The sequence below is a fragment of the Salmo salar genome, chromosome ssa20 (genome assembly GCF_905237065.1).
Source record: "Salmo salar chromosome ssa20, Ssal_v3.1, whole genome shotgun sequence".
Taxonomy (NCBI): Eukaryota; Metazoa; Chordata; class Actinopteri; order Salmoniformes; family Salmonidae; genus Salmo; species Salmo salar.
Window position 1 is genome coordinate 59065712 of NC_059461.1, and position 16495 is coordinate 59082206.

The following is a 16495-nucleotide window of genomic DNA, read 5'->3' on the forward strand; positions in this document are numbered from 1 at the left end:
ACAGGGGGGTGAGGGTGTCCCTGTGCTCGGGTGGTTTTAGGGGCTTTCTACGCCCCAGGCCGGTTGCGTCTACTTCTGCCCACTCAACTCCCTCTGACAGGATTTTCCCCCACTAAATCTAGTGTCTGTGAGTTTGTGAATTGTTTCTCCAGGCCATGGAATCCCCCCCGGTAGGTCTTACCTTACTCTGTGGATGAGAGAGCTTCAGCAATTAAGAAGACCTGATGAGCATGTCTCTCTCCCTGTGTTCCCCCTCCCTCCCCTTAGGTAGTGACTCTCCACTCAGTGAGGAGACTAATAGGGTGGCTGATATGTAGGAAATTGCATCATCTTACCCTATTCAATGTGCAGGAACAATGACCTTTGATCCTTGACACATGACCACAGATTATGTCATCAGGTCAGACACAATCACCTATTTTACCATCATGGACTGTCTTTGAGTTTAATTTTACTGTGAGTATGTTCTGCTTCTTTAAATGTGAGAAAATAATTCAAAGTACAGTATTCTCAAATTGAAAAAACAACATTTACAAACAAACTTATTCAATGTTTAATATGGGTCCAAATGAACAGCTTTCCCTGACAGAAAAATGCCTGTTTGAGAGACAATGAGCTTGTACTCTGTGGATCGGGGAGGAAATCTTCAAAGAGTCTTCCCCCAACTGGTCTGTGATTCCTGGCAGACACTGGTTGCCTGGTGCTGGCAACCCAAACAAACCTGGGAGACAAGGGAGAATGGGAGCGAGAGAGGCGAGTAAGGGGTGGACAGAACAGACAGGTGTGGCAGGTGTGTGTGTGTGTTATAGTGTGTATGTGTATATGTAAAAACTGAATGGCCAGATGTGCCAGGAAGGCAGAGAGAAGGAATAACATAGGAAGGGTGTGGGCCAGAGGGAATTGTCACACTAAAAGAGAGAGAAACCAGTAGACAGAGATAGAGGGTGTATATGTGTGTGTGCGTGTGTGCGAGGAGAGAGAGAGAGAGAGAGAGAGAGAGAGAGAGAGAGAGAGACTGTAATGGTTCTTTATTGAAAGAGAAATGTGTTTTACATGGGAAGTTTTATCTTCTAGGTTTTCCCCTCCACAGCTCTGTTAGGAGGAGAGCATGGTAGTGTATCTTACAGCAGAGATCAAGAGAAAGGAAACCACAGAGATATAGGAAGAGCGGCAGAGAGACTTTTACTGAATGTCAAGCTATCGCTTCTGCTCACAACAACATGTCGTCAATATACCTAACTGTAAGGAAACTGCCACAATCATGACTAAACATGAAGCCATACATTCAGATGAATGGTAGCTCTGATGAGACCAATCACAAAGCAGAAATGATCAGTTGACTTCCCCCTAGTCCGACTCCTAACCCTCACCATGTTGGTGTAAAATGCAAAGCTGAACTTAGATCAGCATCTAGTGGCAACTGCTCTGCCTAAGTTGAACCCCTGCTCCCTCCCCTTCTCACTTCTATAACAAGATTTTAGCTTCCTCTTTTATGAAAAGAGAGAGTTTAGCTTCTCTCTTCAAAGGAAGGCCAAGCTTTGATTAATCTCCAAGCCAAGAAACACACAAATGTGAGTGGAAGAGCAACAAACACACACCACACACACACGTGCGCATGCGCGCACACACACACACACACACACACACACACACACACACACACACACACACACATGTACACACAGCCCAAAGCTCTGAGCCGGCAGGGCGATAAGAATAGGGAAGTATGTGGGTGTGAAATAGCTGTGGTGTGGGACTTTCTGGATTCACACAATTTACTCTGTGTTTTTTAAATGCAGGTCCTATTTATTACAGTCTAAACTAATGGGAATCCGTGAACGCTGTATTCACACACAGCATCCTGCCATTCTTTACTTAATGTAGCACAGACATCACACACACATCACACACACATCACACACACACACACACACACACACACACACACACACACACACACACACACACACACACACACACACACACACACACACACACACACACACACACACACACACAGAACAAGCGAAGCAAACCCACATGAAACACAGAAACAGATACATACAATATAAACACACATAATGCATGTTGAATGATCTTAAACAAACACAGATTCTCTACACATATGCTCAACACATGTTCACACACACACCAGGCCCGTCTGACAGAGATCTCAGGGTGAACACAGAAGCATTAGCAGAGTAAAGTACAGTACTCCATTCATCCAGAGTAGTGCTGTATTCTGGGGTCCTTCAGTTGACCAAAGGAAGTAGGATGATGTTGTCCTGAGACACTGATCTGAACTCATGTTTCCATTTCCCCCCTTGATTTAATGTCAGGATTTGGAGAGGATGCGCTGATCCTAGATCTGTGCCTATGGGCAGGATTAGAACAGAGAGAGACACATAATTAATGCAGACGTGATAAGCGTGCCATGGAACGTGGAGCGGACTATACATCAATAATGGGGGTAATGGACCCTGTAAGGCTGCATTATCAAGTACAGCACAAGAGGCCCTTGTGTCAAATGAATAGCACTTATGTTTAGGGGAGTGATTTGTTCTCTGTTCACTCATTAGACAGAATAGTCCAGCGGTTCCCAAACGGTGCCCCCCCCCCCCGAACTCAGTCCGGCTTTAAACTTACTCTGCCCCCCAACCCACCTCTCAAGTGTGTACATTATCTCTCTCTTTCTCTCTTACTCAGTGCAGGCCAGGAACACTATATTCAGCCCCCCAAAAAATTACTTCCAGAAAATTAACATCAGAGTACCTCTTTTTTTGATTTTTCATAAAAAATACTTGATGTTCCCAATTTGTGTGATCTGTTGGTTGAAAGCTCTCTAGAGACAGAGATGGAGAGAGAAATATAGAGAAACAGTAGAGACGGGGAGAGAAACATACAGGGGGAGAGAGAAACAGTCAGTGGGAGAGCGAAACAGAGGGGGAGAGCTGAGGGCTCATTTATTTACACTGACTGGTGAAGAGCATGCAGCACTTTGTGGTGGGTTTCAGGGAAAGACAGCGAGTGGGCGAGACTGATGCAGGAAGTGGTAGAAATGATAGATGATGGAGAGGAGGAGAAACAGTAAAAGAGTAATAGATAAGAGGCAAAATGAGAGAGGGGAGGGGAAATGTGAACTTCTGACAAGTCAAGACATTTTGCATTTTAATCATTTAGTAGACGCTCTTATTCAGAGCGACTTACAATTAGTGCAGTCATCTTAAGATAGCTAGGTGACACAACTACATATCTCAGGCATCTTAAGATAGCTAGGTGACACAACTACATATCTCAGGCATAGCAAAAAAGTAGTTTGCAGCAAAGTCAATGCTAGTAGGAAAAGACAAGTGCAGGTATTTTTTCATTTATTTAAAATACTCTGTGGGATTAATTTAAGATATTCATGAATAAGCACTTTTTGGACAATTACAAAGCAAGCCAACATTTTAAGGAATTTCAACGATTTTATCTAGCTATGGTTTTGGATGAGTAACTCGACGAACCAGGAACAGTATGATTGTTACTCTAATGGTCATAGCAGGGCCTAATCCTGATATGACTGTACAGGCCACTAAGCTGCTATTGATTGTGTATTTGTTTATCTGTTTAAAGCAGAGGACCCTGGTATCACATATCCATAATAGAGGCCAGTTACGGCTAGAAATATGAGGCTGCATAAATTAGTCTCGTTGATGTTCACCTTCCACTGAATTCACATCATAATGCTCCAGTAATTGAATTTGGCACATTGTGCATTAGCCATTGTTTATGAGAAACGGACTGGTGGGCTAGTAGTCTTTTAGAAATACAAAAATAGATTTGTTTGAACTGGCTTCTATAGAAACTTGAAGCAAGGAATCCTAAACAAAATTAATATGTTTAAGGCTCTTTGACTTGAAGACTAATTTATTATTCATATTTATTTAGGCCTATTCCACAATACGGTCAACTGAGCCTGAGATTACCAACACTTAATATGATAGTATTACAGTAGGCTATAGCCTAAGAGGACTACCTACACTGTAGACGTTGTTCTAGCCAATGTGATAAACCAGGTCATGTCACGCCCTGACCTTAGAGTTCCTTTTTATGTCTCTATTTTGGTTTGGTCAGGGCGTGAGTTGGGGTGGGCATTCTATGTTCCCTATCTATGTTTTGTATTTCTGTGTTTTGGCCTGGTATGGCTCTCAATCAGGGACAGCTGTACATCGTTGTCGCTGATTGGGAGCCATACTTAGGTAGCCCTTTTTCCACCTGTCTGTGTGGGAAGTTGATTTTGCATTGCTGTTAGCAGCCTGTGAAACTGTTTGTTCGTTGTGTTGCTTCTTGTTTATTGTTTTTGCTGGTTCACCGTTTATATTAAAATATGATGAACCCGACCCACGCTGCGCCTTGGTCTCACTCTAACAACGGACGTTACAGGTCAAACTGCAGGGGCCCATTGCCATCATTTACTGGTTGGTAAAGTAGGCCTATAGGCATGAATAGAAATTGATTGACCAACTATTGACATAAGACATACTTTCTTATTAATTAATGAGCTATAGCCTTGGCTACTGTCATGACTTCCGCCAAAGTTGGTCCATCTCCTTGTTCGGGTGGCGTTCGGTGGTCGAAGTCACCAACCTTCTAGCCATCGCTGATCCACTTTCCATCACACCTGGTTCCAATTCCATCAATTACATGTTGTGTATTTAACCCTCTGTTCCCCCTCATGTCCTTGTCGGTAATTGTTTCTTGCAGTGCTTAAGCACGGTATGCTGGTATTTACCGGGTTTTGTTTGACCCATTTATTGTATTGTTCTGTTGACGGTGGTTTATGGATATTAAACCACACCGTTGTAAATCAGTTTTCACTCTCCTGCGCCTGACTTCTCTGCCGCCAGTACGCATTGCACTACAGCTACACTTTAGGCTTAGATTAGAATATATTATATGAATGCTGTTTTATGGTTGCTTCCATAACTGCGTTCTCTGGGGTCTTCTATATGGTAATGTATGTCAGACACTCTCTTAATGGTACCCATTGTAAACCACACTGACAGAGCCATTCATTTTTAATGAGGCGAGATCTGTCGGCTCCTCATTTTAATGGCACCTTAATTTAATGGTTAAAGTAGATTAGAATAGATGTGTACCAATCCATTTCCACCGGTCTAATGTCCATTGCTCATGTTTCTTGGCCCAAGAAAGTCTCTTCTAATTATTGGTGTCCTTTAGTGGTGGTTGCTTTGCAGCAATTTGACCATGAAGGCCTGATTTACAGTCTCCTCTGAACAGTTTATGTTGAGATGTGTCTGTTACTTGAACTCTGTGAAGCATTTATTTGGGCTGCAATTTCTGAGGCTGGTAACTCTAATGAACTAATCCTCTGTAGCAGAGGTAACTCTGGGTCTTCCTTTCCTGTGGTGGTCCTCATGGGAGCTAGTTTCATCATAGCGCTTGATGGTTTTTGCGATTACACTTGAAGAAACTTTCAAAGTTCTTGAAATGTTCTGGATTGACTGACCTTCATGTCTTAAACTGTTGTTTCTCTTTGCTTATTTGAGCTGTTCTTGCCATAATAGGGACTTGGTCTTTTACCAATTAGGGTTATCTTCTGTATACCACCCCTAGCTTGACACAACAACTGATTGGCTCAAACGCATTAAGAAGGAAAGAAATTCCACAATTAACTTTTAACAAGGCACACCTGTTAATTGAAATGCATTCCAGGTGACTACCTCATGAAGCTGGTTGAGAGAATGCCAAGAGTGTGCAAAGCTGTCATCAAGGCAAAGGGTGGCTACTTTGAAGAATCTCAAATATTGTAAGGCGTGGGTGTTTGCTGACGAGGAATCAAGTGCAGGAAGCAGCGATGCAGGGTATTGGCTTTAATAGGCACAAATGGCTGAAACGACAAGCCAACCCAAACAGCGCTCAGAGCGCACAACAAAACAAAGTGCCCCAAACACAAGGGACAAAACACAGCTTGCGCAAAACACATGCACCACTGAAATGTACAACAACAGCGTGTCACCACGCACAGCATACAATGAAACAATCCCGCACAAAGAGCAGGCGGGCCTACTGGCTAATAAAGCCCGCTAATCAGCCCAACTCAGAACAGGTGCACCTAATAACGAAAAGGGGGAAAACAAAAAGGGAATCAGTGGCAGCTAGTAGGCCGGTGACGACGACCGCCGAGCGCCACCCGAGCAGGAGGGGGGGCCACCTTCGGTAGGAGTCGTGACAGTACCCCCCCACTGACGCGCGGCTCCCGCAGCGCGCCGACACCGGCCTTGAGGGCGACCCGGAGGGCGAGGCGCAGGGTGCTCCGGGTGGAGGCGATGGAAATCCCTCAACAGGGACGGGTCCAAGACGTCCTCCACCGGTACCCAGCACCTCTCCTCCGGGCCGTAACCCTCCCAGTCCACGAGGTACTGCAGGCCCCTGACCCGGCGTCTCGAGTCCAGAATGGCCCTTATGCTTTACGCCGGGGAGCCCCCGATGTCCAGAGGATCCGGAGGGACTTCCGGTACCTCACCTTCCTGCAGGGGACCAGCTACCACCGGCCTGAGGAGAGACACATGAAACGAGGGGTTAATACGGTAATAGGAAGGGAGTTGTAACCTATAACACACCTCGTTTATCCTCCTCAGGACTTTGAAGGGCCTCACACACTGTGGCCCCAGCTTCCGGCAGGGCAAGCGGAGGGGCAGGTTCCGGGTCGAAAGCCAGACCCTGTCCCCCGGTACGAACACGAGGGCCTCACTGCGGTGGCGGTCAGCACTCCTCTTCTGCCTTCCACTGGCTTGCTTCAGAGATTCCTGGACGGCTCTCCAGGTCTCCTTGGAGCGCTGCACGCAGTCCTCCACCGCAGGATCCTCGGTCTGGCTCTGGTGCCATGGTGCCAGGACCGGCTGGTAACCCAACACACACTGAAAAGGTGACAGGTTAGTGGAGGAGTGACGAAGTGAGTTCTGGTCCAACTCAGCCAATGGAATGTACCTCGCCCACTCCCCTGGCCGGTCCTGGCAATACGACCGCAGAAACCTGCCCACCTCCTGGTTCACCCTCCCCGCCTGCCCATTACTCTCGGGGTGATAACCGGAGGTCAAGCTAACCGAGACCCCCAGATGCTCCATAAACGCCTTCCATACCCTGGGCGTGAACTGGGGACCTCGATCAGAGACAATGTCCTCCGGCACCCCATAGTGCCGGAAGACGTGGGTAAATAGGGCCTCCGCAGTCTGCAGAGCCGTAGGGAGACCGGGCAACGGGAGGAGATGGCATGACTTTGAAAACCGATCCACAACGACCAGAACCGTAGTGTTCCCCTGAGACGGAGGGAGATCGGTCAGGAAGTCCACTGACAGGTGAGACCATGGCCGTTGTGGAACGGGGAGGGGCTGTAACTTCCCTCTCGGGAGATGCCTAAGAGCCTTACTCTTAGGCCGGTGACGACGACCGCCGAGCGCCACCCGAGCAGGAGGGGGGGGGGGGCCACCTTCGGTAGGAGTCGTGACAAATATAACATATATTTTGATTTGTTTAACACTTTTTTGGTTACTACATAATTCCATATGTGTTATTTCATAGTTTTGATGTCTTCACTAGTATTCTACAATGTAGAAAATAGTCAAAATAAAGAAAAACCGTTGAATGAGTAGGTGTGTCCAAACTTTTCACCGGTACTGTACAATACTAATTTGAGTGTACATTTACTATGTTACATCTTGTCTATGAAACCAGTCTGGTCCTACAAGCTGGTCCTACTCTGAGCTGCAACATATGCAGCTCAGAGTCAACCTTGCCACAGGTTCTCTCCACAATCAGGTAGTTTCTTCAACCCTCACAGGAGAGCCTTGTTCTTTGGAGCTTTGGTGAACTTGTCTTGGATAACCACCCAAAGCTGATGTGCCAAGCAGAAGTGCCTCATCACATCTTCACCATTTACATGGCAGTGTCAATTGAAAAGATGGTATAGACAAATTTGTCGATGATGTGCCGAAATAGGGCGTCAGGGACATTACCAGTAGACATCAGTGTCCAGTAGCTCACAGCTTTGTGCTCTCCATAGTCTCCAGGTCTCACAGGGTACTGTCCAGAGTACACATTGGGAAGGTGCTTCATCATGGCTCTCACAATCAGGCATGTGATGTCTCTGGACACCATTTGGCTCTTGAAGAAGACAGTAGACTGAATGATCCTCTTGGATTTTGAGTGCTGGGCCAGTTGATCATAGATGGGGGCTATAATCTATTTTACCGCTGCTGGTTTCAAGTAGAAATTACCTCTGTTTCTCCACTAGCCACTGACATTCCAAGGACCGCAGACAGGTGGTTCTTCAAATCATCCAGAAAGGGCCAGTGCCTCAGGAGGAGTTTGGCATCCTCCTTTGGGGCACCGCAGTAGATTTGGTGCAGAAGTTTGGTTACAGTGGTGTGCAGGGTGGCAGAACCAACCACAATAAGTTCTCCATGGACAAAAGCTGGGTTACTGCCAAGGTGTGTCGCAGAGATCTGGATAAAGCAAAGGTTTACACAGGAGGAGAGTCTCGTGATAAGCTGACCGACACTTACAGTGACAGCTGTCATGACAGTTCCGGTAACTTCGCTATCTCTAGCACTCAAGGCTTTTCTCAGGGCAATGGGGGCACCAGCCACACTCAGCAGGTCATTAAGTATGGAGCGCACAATCCTGACTCCCACAGGCCTGTAGAAGAGGATTCTATCATTGAAAGCATCTGTGAAGTGCAGAGTACCAGCCAGGTCCTGCAGCACAGACATCACCACCCACATGATCAGGTTGACCAATGCCATGCTGGTGGATCCCTCTTCCTCAGAGGAGTCGCTGTCTGCAGGGTTGGCTCCAATGCTAAGAATCAGACTGGTATCAATTTCCACCACCACCCAAGATGCACTCTGTAGATGGGAGGCTGGGAGGTAGGTCAAGTGACTGACAATGTACTCAATGGTCTTTTGGAGTAAGCGTCTGCTCGTAAACCCAATTGGTTTCCTTTAAGCCACAGTCTGCTCTCCACTTGCAGCGTCTTGCTACAGCAAAACAGAAAATAAAGGCCACTATGAACACTACAGGAAACAATGGAACTGAGAGCTAATAAACACCTGTATCAAGTGAAGTGACAGACTCACGAGTTAAGAGAGGAAAGGGAAGAGCACAGTGACCCTCCATGCCCATTCAGTTGCTGAGAAGATGGGCTGTCACTGTGGATATGCAATGTAAACTGCGAACAATTCATCCTGTACTAGGTCCAACTCCATCTTATGGCGCTTTAGGCGAGTGTTCATCTCCCACACCTGTGTGTAAATCAGTCTCTCTGAAACCTCTCAAAAAGCCAGACCAAAATAATGCAACTAGCTAGGGTAGCTACAAGTCAAGTAGTATGTTACTTGAAGTAGGCTACCATCCCCTTACCCACAGACACAAAGAAACATTATCAAGAACGCCTAGCTTCACTATCTAAGTTAACTAGCAAGCTAGACTGTTGGTTTATAAAATCCAAAGAAAGCTACATTTGTTTTTATGAATTTCTCATGCATTTAAATGGATAGACAACTGGACAGATAATTTAGCCATATAGCTATCCAGCCAGGCTAATGTTTCTAACTAGCTAGCTAACCATGAGCTAGCTAGTTAGATAAGAGGTATTGTGTAAATGTAAAACTTGCCCAAGAAAGTTCACAGAATTGTCCATTTAAACAAATGAAGTCAATTTATTAATTGCTAAATTCAGCTAAGATTATATAGTTAATCCAGAGATTTTTACCTTTGCCTCAATTCGGCAGTCTCGTCCAGATCATCATGGCCCTGGTGATGTGAAGCTTGAGACAGGCATTTGTAGTTCTGTATGATAGCCACAATCACAGCTAATTAGCATTTCATTTTGGGGGGGGGGTAAATAAAGGCGAATATATTGATAAAGGCCACCTTGTCCGAGAGAGATTTACACAGTTATCAAAACGTCAAGCCAGGGTAAGTTTACACGAAACACAGCCCTTGAAGTATTTCTAAAATCCCCAATTGGAAAGATGAATTGTGGAAAAATTTGAACCATTTTTCAACACTCACTACCGAGTTCCAAACTGCCTCTGGAAGCAACGTCAGCACAAGAACTGTTCGTCGGGAGCTTCATGAAATTGGATTCCATGGCCGAGCAGCCGCACACAAGCCTAAGATCACCATGTGCAATGCCACGCGTCGGCTGGAGTGGTGTAAAGCTCGCCGCCATTGGCATCTGGAGCAGTGGAAATGCATTCTCTGGAGTGATGAATCACGCTTCACCATCTGGTCGATGCCAGGAGAACGCTACCTGTGCCAACTATAACATAGTGCCAACTATAACATCTGGTGGAGGAGGAATAATGGTCTGGGGCTGTTTTTCATGGTTTGGGCTAGGCCCCTTAGTTACAGTGAAGGGAAGTCTTAATGCTACAGCATATAATGACATTCTAGACAATTCTGTGCTTCCAAGTTTGTGGCAACAGTTTTTTTTAATTTTACCTTTATTTAACTAGGCAAGTCAGTTAAGAACAAATTCTTATTTTCAATGATGGCCTAGGAACAGTGGGTTAACTGCCTTGTTCAGGGGCAGAACGACAGATTTGTACCTTGTCAGCTCGGGGATTCGATCTTGCAACCTGCCCCACTAGGCTACGCTGCCGCCCCTGTGCAAGAGCGAAGTTTGGGGAAGGCCCTTTCATGTTCCAGCATGACAATGCCCCCGTGCACAAAGCGAGGTCCATACAGAAATGGTTTGTTGAGATCGGCGTGGAAGAACTTCACTGGCCTGCGCAGAGCCCTGACTTCAACCCCATTGAATACCTTTGAGATTAATTGGAACACCGATTGCGAACCAGGCCTAATCGCCCATCATCAGTGCCCGACTTCACTAATGTGCTTGTGGCTGAATGGAAGCACGTACCCGCAGCAATGTTCCAACATCTAGTGGAAAGCCTTCCCAGAAGAGTGGAGGCTGTTATAGCAGCAAAGGGGAGACCAACTCCATATTAATGCCCATGATTTTGGAATGAGATGAGAATGAGAAAGTAATTTGTTTCTGGCCATTTTGAGGCTGTAATCGAACCCACAAATGCTGATTCTCCAGATGCTCAACCAGTCTAAAGATAGCCAGTTTAATTGCTTCTTTAATCAGCACAACAGTTTTCAGCTGCGCTAACATAATTGCAAAAGGGTTTTCTAATGATCAATTAGCCTTTTAAAATGATAAACTCGGATTAGCTAACACAACGTGCCATTGGAACTCAGGAATGATGGTTGCTGATAATGGGCCTCTGTATGCCTATGTAGATATTCCAGAAAAAATTGCAGTTTCCAGCTACAATAGTCATTTACAACATTAACAATATCTACACTGAATTTCTAATCAATTTGATGTTATTTTAATGGACAAAAATGTGCTTTTCTTTAAAAAACAAGGACATTTCTAAGTGACCCTAAAGTTTTGAACGGTAGTGTACATGTAGGTAGAGTTATAAAAGTGACTATGCATAGCTAATAACATAGAGTAGCAGCAGTGTAAAAGAGGGGAGTGCAATGCAAATAGTCTGGGTAGCCATTTCATTAGATGTTCAGGAGTCTTATAGCTTGGGGATAGAAGCTGTTTAGAAGCCTATTGGACCTAGACTTGGCGCTCTGGTACCGCTTGCCATGCAGTAGCAGAGAGAACAATCTATGACTAGGGTGGCTTGAGTCCTTGACCATTTTTAGGGCCTTCCTCTGACACCGCCTGGTATAGAGGTCCTGGATGGCAGGAAGCTTGGCCCCTGTGATGTACTGGGCTGTAAGCATTACCCTCTGTAGTGCCTTGTGGCTGAGCAGTTGCCATAACAGGCAGTGATGCAACCAGTCAGGATGCTCTCGATGGTGCAGCTGTAGAACCTTTCGAGGATCTGAGGACCCATGTCAAATCTTTTCAATCTCCTGAGGGGGAATAGGTTTTGTCGTGCCCTCTTCAAGACTGTCTTGGTGTGGACCATGTTAGTTTGTTGGTTATGTGGACACCAAGGAACTTGAAGCTTTCAACCTGCTCCACTACAGCCCCGTCGATGAGAATGGGGGAGTGCTCGGTCCTCCTTTTCCTGTAGTCCACAATCATCCCCTATGTCTTGATCATGTTAAGAGAGAGGTTTGTTGTCCTGGCATCACACGGCCAGGTCTACGACCTCCCCCCTATAGGCTGTCTTGTCGTTGATCAGGCCTACCACTGTTGTGTCATCGGCAAACTTAATGATGGTGTTGGAGTCGTGCTTGGCCATGCAGTCGTGGGTGAACAGGGAGTACATGAGGGGACTGAGCACACACCCCTGAGGGGCCCCTGTGTTGAGGATCAGCTTGTCAGATGTATTGTTACCAACCCTTACCACCTGGGGGCGGCCCGTCAGGAAGTCCAGAATCCAGTTGCAGAGGGAGGTGTTTAGTCCCAGGGTCCTTAGCTTAGTAATGAGGTTGAGGGCACTATAGTGTTGAACACTTGAGCTGTAGTCAATGAATAGCATTCTCACATGCGTGTTCCTTTTGTCCATTTTGGAAAGGGCAGTGTGGAGTGCAATAGAGATTGCATCATCTGTGGATCTGTATGCAAATTGGAGTGGGTCTAGGGATTCTAGGATAATGGTGTAGATGTGAGCCATGACCAGCCTTTCAAAGCACTTCATGGCTACAGACGTGAGTGCTATGGTTTGGTAGTCATTTAGGCAGGTTACCTTAGTGTTCTTAGGCACAGGGACTATGGTGGTCTGCTTGAAACATGGGTACAACAGACTCAGTCAGGGACAGGTTGAAAATGTCAGTGAAGACACTTGCCAGTTGGTCAGTGCATGCTTTGAGTACACATCCTGGTAATCCGTCTGGCCCTGCGGCCTAGTGAATGTTGGCCTGTTTAAAGGTCTTACTCACATCGGCTACGGAGAGCATGATCACACAGTCGTCCGTTATTGCTGATGCTCTCATGCATGCTTAAGTGTTGCTTGCCTCGAAGTGAGCATAGAAGTAATTTAGCTTGTCTAGTAGGCTCGTATCACAGGGCAGCTTGCGGCTGTGCTTCCCTTTGTAGTCTGTAATAGTTTGCAAGCCCTGTCACATCCGATGAGTGTCGGAGCCGGTGTAGTACGATTTGATCTTAGTCCTGTATTGACTCTTTGCCTGTTTGATAGTTCGTCAGAGGTCATAGCAGGATTTTTTATAAGCTTCTGGGTTAGAGTCCCACTCCTTGAATGTGGCAGCTCTATCCTTTAGCTCAGTGCGGATGTTGCCTGTAATCCATGGATTCTGGTTGGGGTATGTACGTACAGTCACTGTGGGGACGACGTCATTGACACACTTATTGATGAAGCCAGTGACTGATGTGGTGTACTCCTCAATGCCATCGGAAGAATCCCGGAACATATTCCAGTCTGAGCTAGCAAAACAGTCTTGTAGCTTAGCATCTGCGTCATCTGACCACTTCTTTATTGACCGAGTCACTGGTGCTTCCTGCTTTAGTTTTTGCTTGCAAGTAGGAATTAGGAGGATAGAGTTGTGGTCAGATTTGCCAAATGGAGGGCAAGGGAAAGCTTTGTATATGTCTCTGTGTGTGGAGTAAAGGTGGCCTAGAGTTTTTTTCCCTCCGGTTGCACATTTAACATGCTGGTAGAAATTAGGTAAAACGGATTTAATTTTCCCTGCATTAAAGTCCCCGGCCACTAGGAGCGCTGCCTCTGGATGAGCGTTTTGCTGTTTGCTTATGGCCGTATACAGCTCATTGAGTGCGGTCTTAGTGCCAGCATCGGTTTGTGGTGGTAAATAGACAGCTACGAAGAATATAGATGAGAACTCTCTTGGTAAATAGTTTGGTCTACAGCTTATCATGAGATTCTCGAGACTTCCGTACAATTAGATTTTGTGCACCAGCTATTGTTTACAAATATACACAGACCGCCACCCCCTATCTTACCGGAGGCGGCTGTTCTCTCTTGCCGATGCAACGTAAAACCCGCCAACTGTACGTTATTCATGTCGTCGTTCAGCCACGACTCGGTGAAACATAAGATAGTACAGTGTTTAATGTCCCGTTGCTGGATATACGTGATCGTAGTTCGTCTATTTTGTTATTCAATGACTGTACGTTGGCTAATAGAACTGATGATAAAGGCAGATTACCCACTCGCTGTCGGATCCTTACAAGGCAGCCCGACCTACGTCCCCGATATCTCCATCTCTTTCTCCTGCGAATGATGGGGATGAGGGCCTCTCGGGTGTCTGAAGTAAATCCTTCGCGTCCAACTCGTTAAAAATTCGTAGGGATAGGCGTCCCGTCAACGGGACAGTTGTAAATTATGCAGCGCCGTGTGTCACGATCACAGATTTTAGAAAAACAACAAAGGTCGGTACATATAAGTGTCTTATATCGGCTGAAAGCTTACATTCTTGTTAATATAACTGCACTGTCCAATTTACAGTAGCTATTACTGCAAAGAAAAGCCTTGCTATTGTTTGAGGAGAGCTCCTAACAACAAAACACTTTTTTCACCACGATAGGTTTGATAAATTCACCTCTGAAGGTGAAAAGTGTACTTACATTCTGAAATGTTGTTCTGATTTATCATCCAAAGGGTCCCAGAGATAACATGAAGTGCCGTTTTGTTAGATAAAATCATTTTTCATATCCTAAAAAGGTCCTTATAGCATGCACAATTTTTTGGTATTTCCACTCGTTCAATTTGCAAAGAAAGGAATCTGTGAAAATCTAACCCTAAACGTTGATTCAAATCATGTGCATTCACCTTATGATATCCAGTGGAACAACCACTTTACAATAGTGCATCTAAATCTTTTAGGGGGGGGATTAGAAGGATTACTTTATCCTATCCTAGGTATTCCTTAAAGAGGTGGGGTTTCAGGTGTCTCCGGAAGGTGGTGATTGACTCCGCTGTCCTGGCGTCGTGAGGGAGCTTGTTCCACCATAGGGGTGCCAGAACAGCGAACAGTTTTGACTGGGCTGAGCGGGAACTGTGCTTCCTCAGAGGTAGGGGGGCCAGCAGGCCAGCGGTGGATGAGCGCAGTGCCCTCGTTTGGGTGTAGGGACTGATCAGAGCCTGAAGGTACGGAGGTGCCGTTCCCCTCACGGCTCCGTAGGCAATCACCATGGTCTTGTAGCGGATGCGAGCTTCAACTGGAAGCCAGTGGAGAGAGCGGAGGAGTGGGGTGACGTGAGAGAACTTGGGAAGGTTGAACACCAGACGGGCTGCGGCATTCTGGATGAGTTGTAGGGGTTTAATGGCACAGGCAGGGAGCCCAGCCAACAGCGAGTTGCAGTAATCCAGATGGGAGATGACAAGTGCCTGGATTAGGACCTGCGCCGCTTCCTGTGTGAGGCAGCGTCATACTCTGCGAATGTTGTAGAGTATTAACCTACAGGATCGGGTCACCGCCTTGATGTTAGTGGAGAACGACAGGGTGTTGTCCAGGGTCACGCCAAGGTTCTTAGCACTCTGGGAGGAGGACACAATGGAGTTATCAACCGTGATGGCGAGATCATGGAACGGGCAGTCCTTCCCCGGGAGGAAAAGCAGCTATGTCTTGCCGAGGTTCTGCTTGAGGTCATCATCCGTCATCCACACTGATATGTCTGCCAGACATGCAGAGATGCGATTTGCCACCTGGTTATCAGAAGGGGGAAAGGAGAAGATTAATTGTGTGTCGTCTGCATAGCAATGATAGGAGAGACCATGTGAGGATATGACAGAGCCAAGTGACTTGGTGTATAGCGAGAATAGGAGAGGGCCTAGAACAGAGCCCTGGGGGACACCAGTGGTGAGAGCACGTGGTGCGGAGACAGATTCTCGCCACGCCACCTGGTAGGAGCGACCTGTCAGGTAGGACGCAATCCAAGCGTGGGCCGCGCCGGAGATGCCCAACTCGGAGAGGGTGGAGAGGAGCATCTGGTGGTTCACAGTATCAAAGGCAGCAGATAGGTCTAGAAGGATGAGAGCAGAGGAGAGAGAGTTAGCTTTAGCAGTGTGGAGAGCCTCCGTGACACAGAGAAGAGCAGTCTCAGTTGAGTGACCAGTCTTGAAACCTGACTGATTTGGATCAAGAAGGTCATTCTGAGAGAGATAGCAAGAGAGCTGGCGAAGGATGGCACGTTCAAGAGTTTTGGAGAGAAAAGAAAGAAGGGATACTGGTCTGTAGTTGTTGACATCGGAGGGATCGAGTTTAGGTTTTTTCAGAAGGGGTGCAACTCTCGCTCTCTTGAAGACAGAAGGGACGTAGCCAGCGGTCAAGGATGAGTTGATGAGCGAGGTGAGGTAAGGGAGAAGGTCTCCGGAAATGGTCTGGAGAAGAGAGGAGGGGATAGGGTCAAGCGGGCAGGTTGTTGGGCGGCCGGCCGTCACAAGACGCGAGATTTCATCTGGAGAGAGAGGGGAGAAAGAGGTCAAAGCACAGGGTAGGGCAGTGTGAGCAGGACCAGCGGTGTCGTTTGACTTAA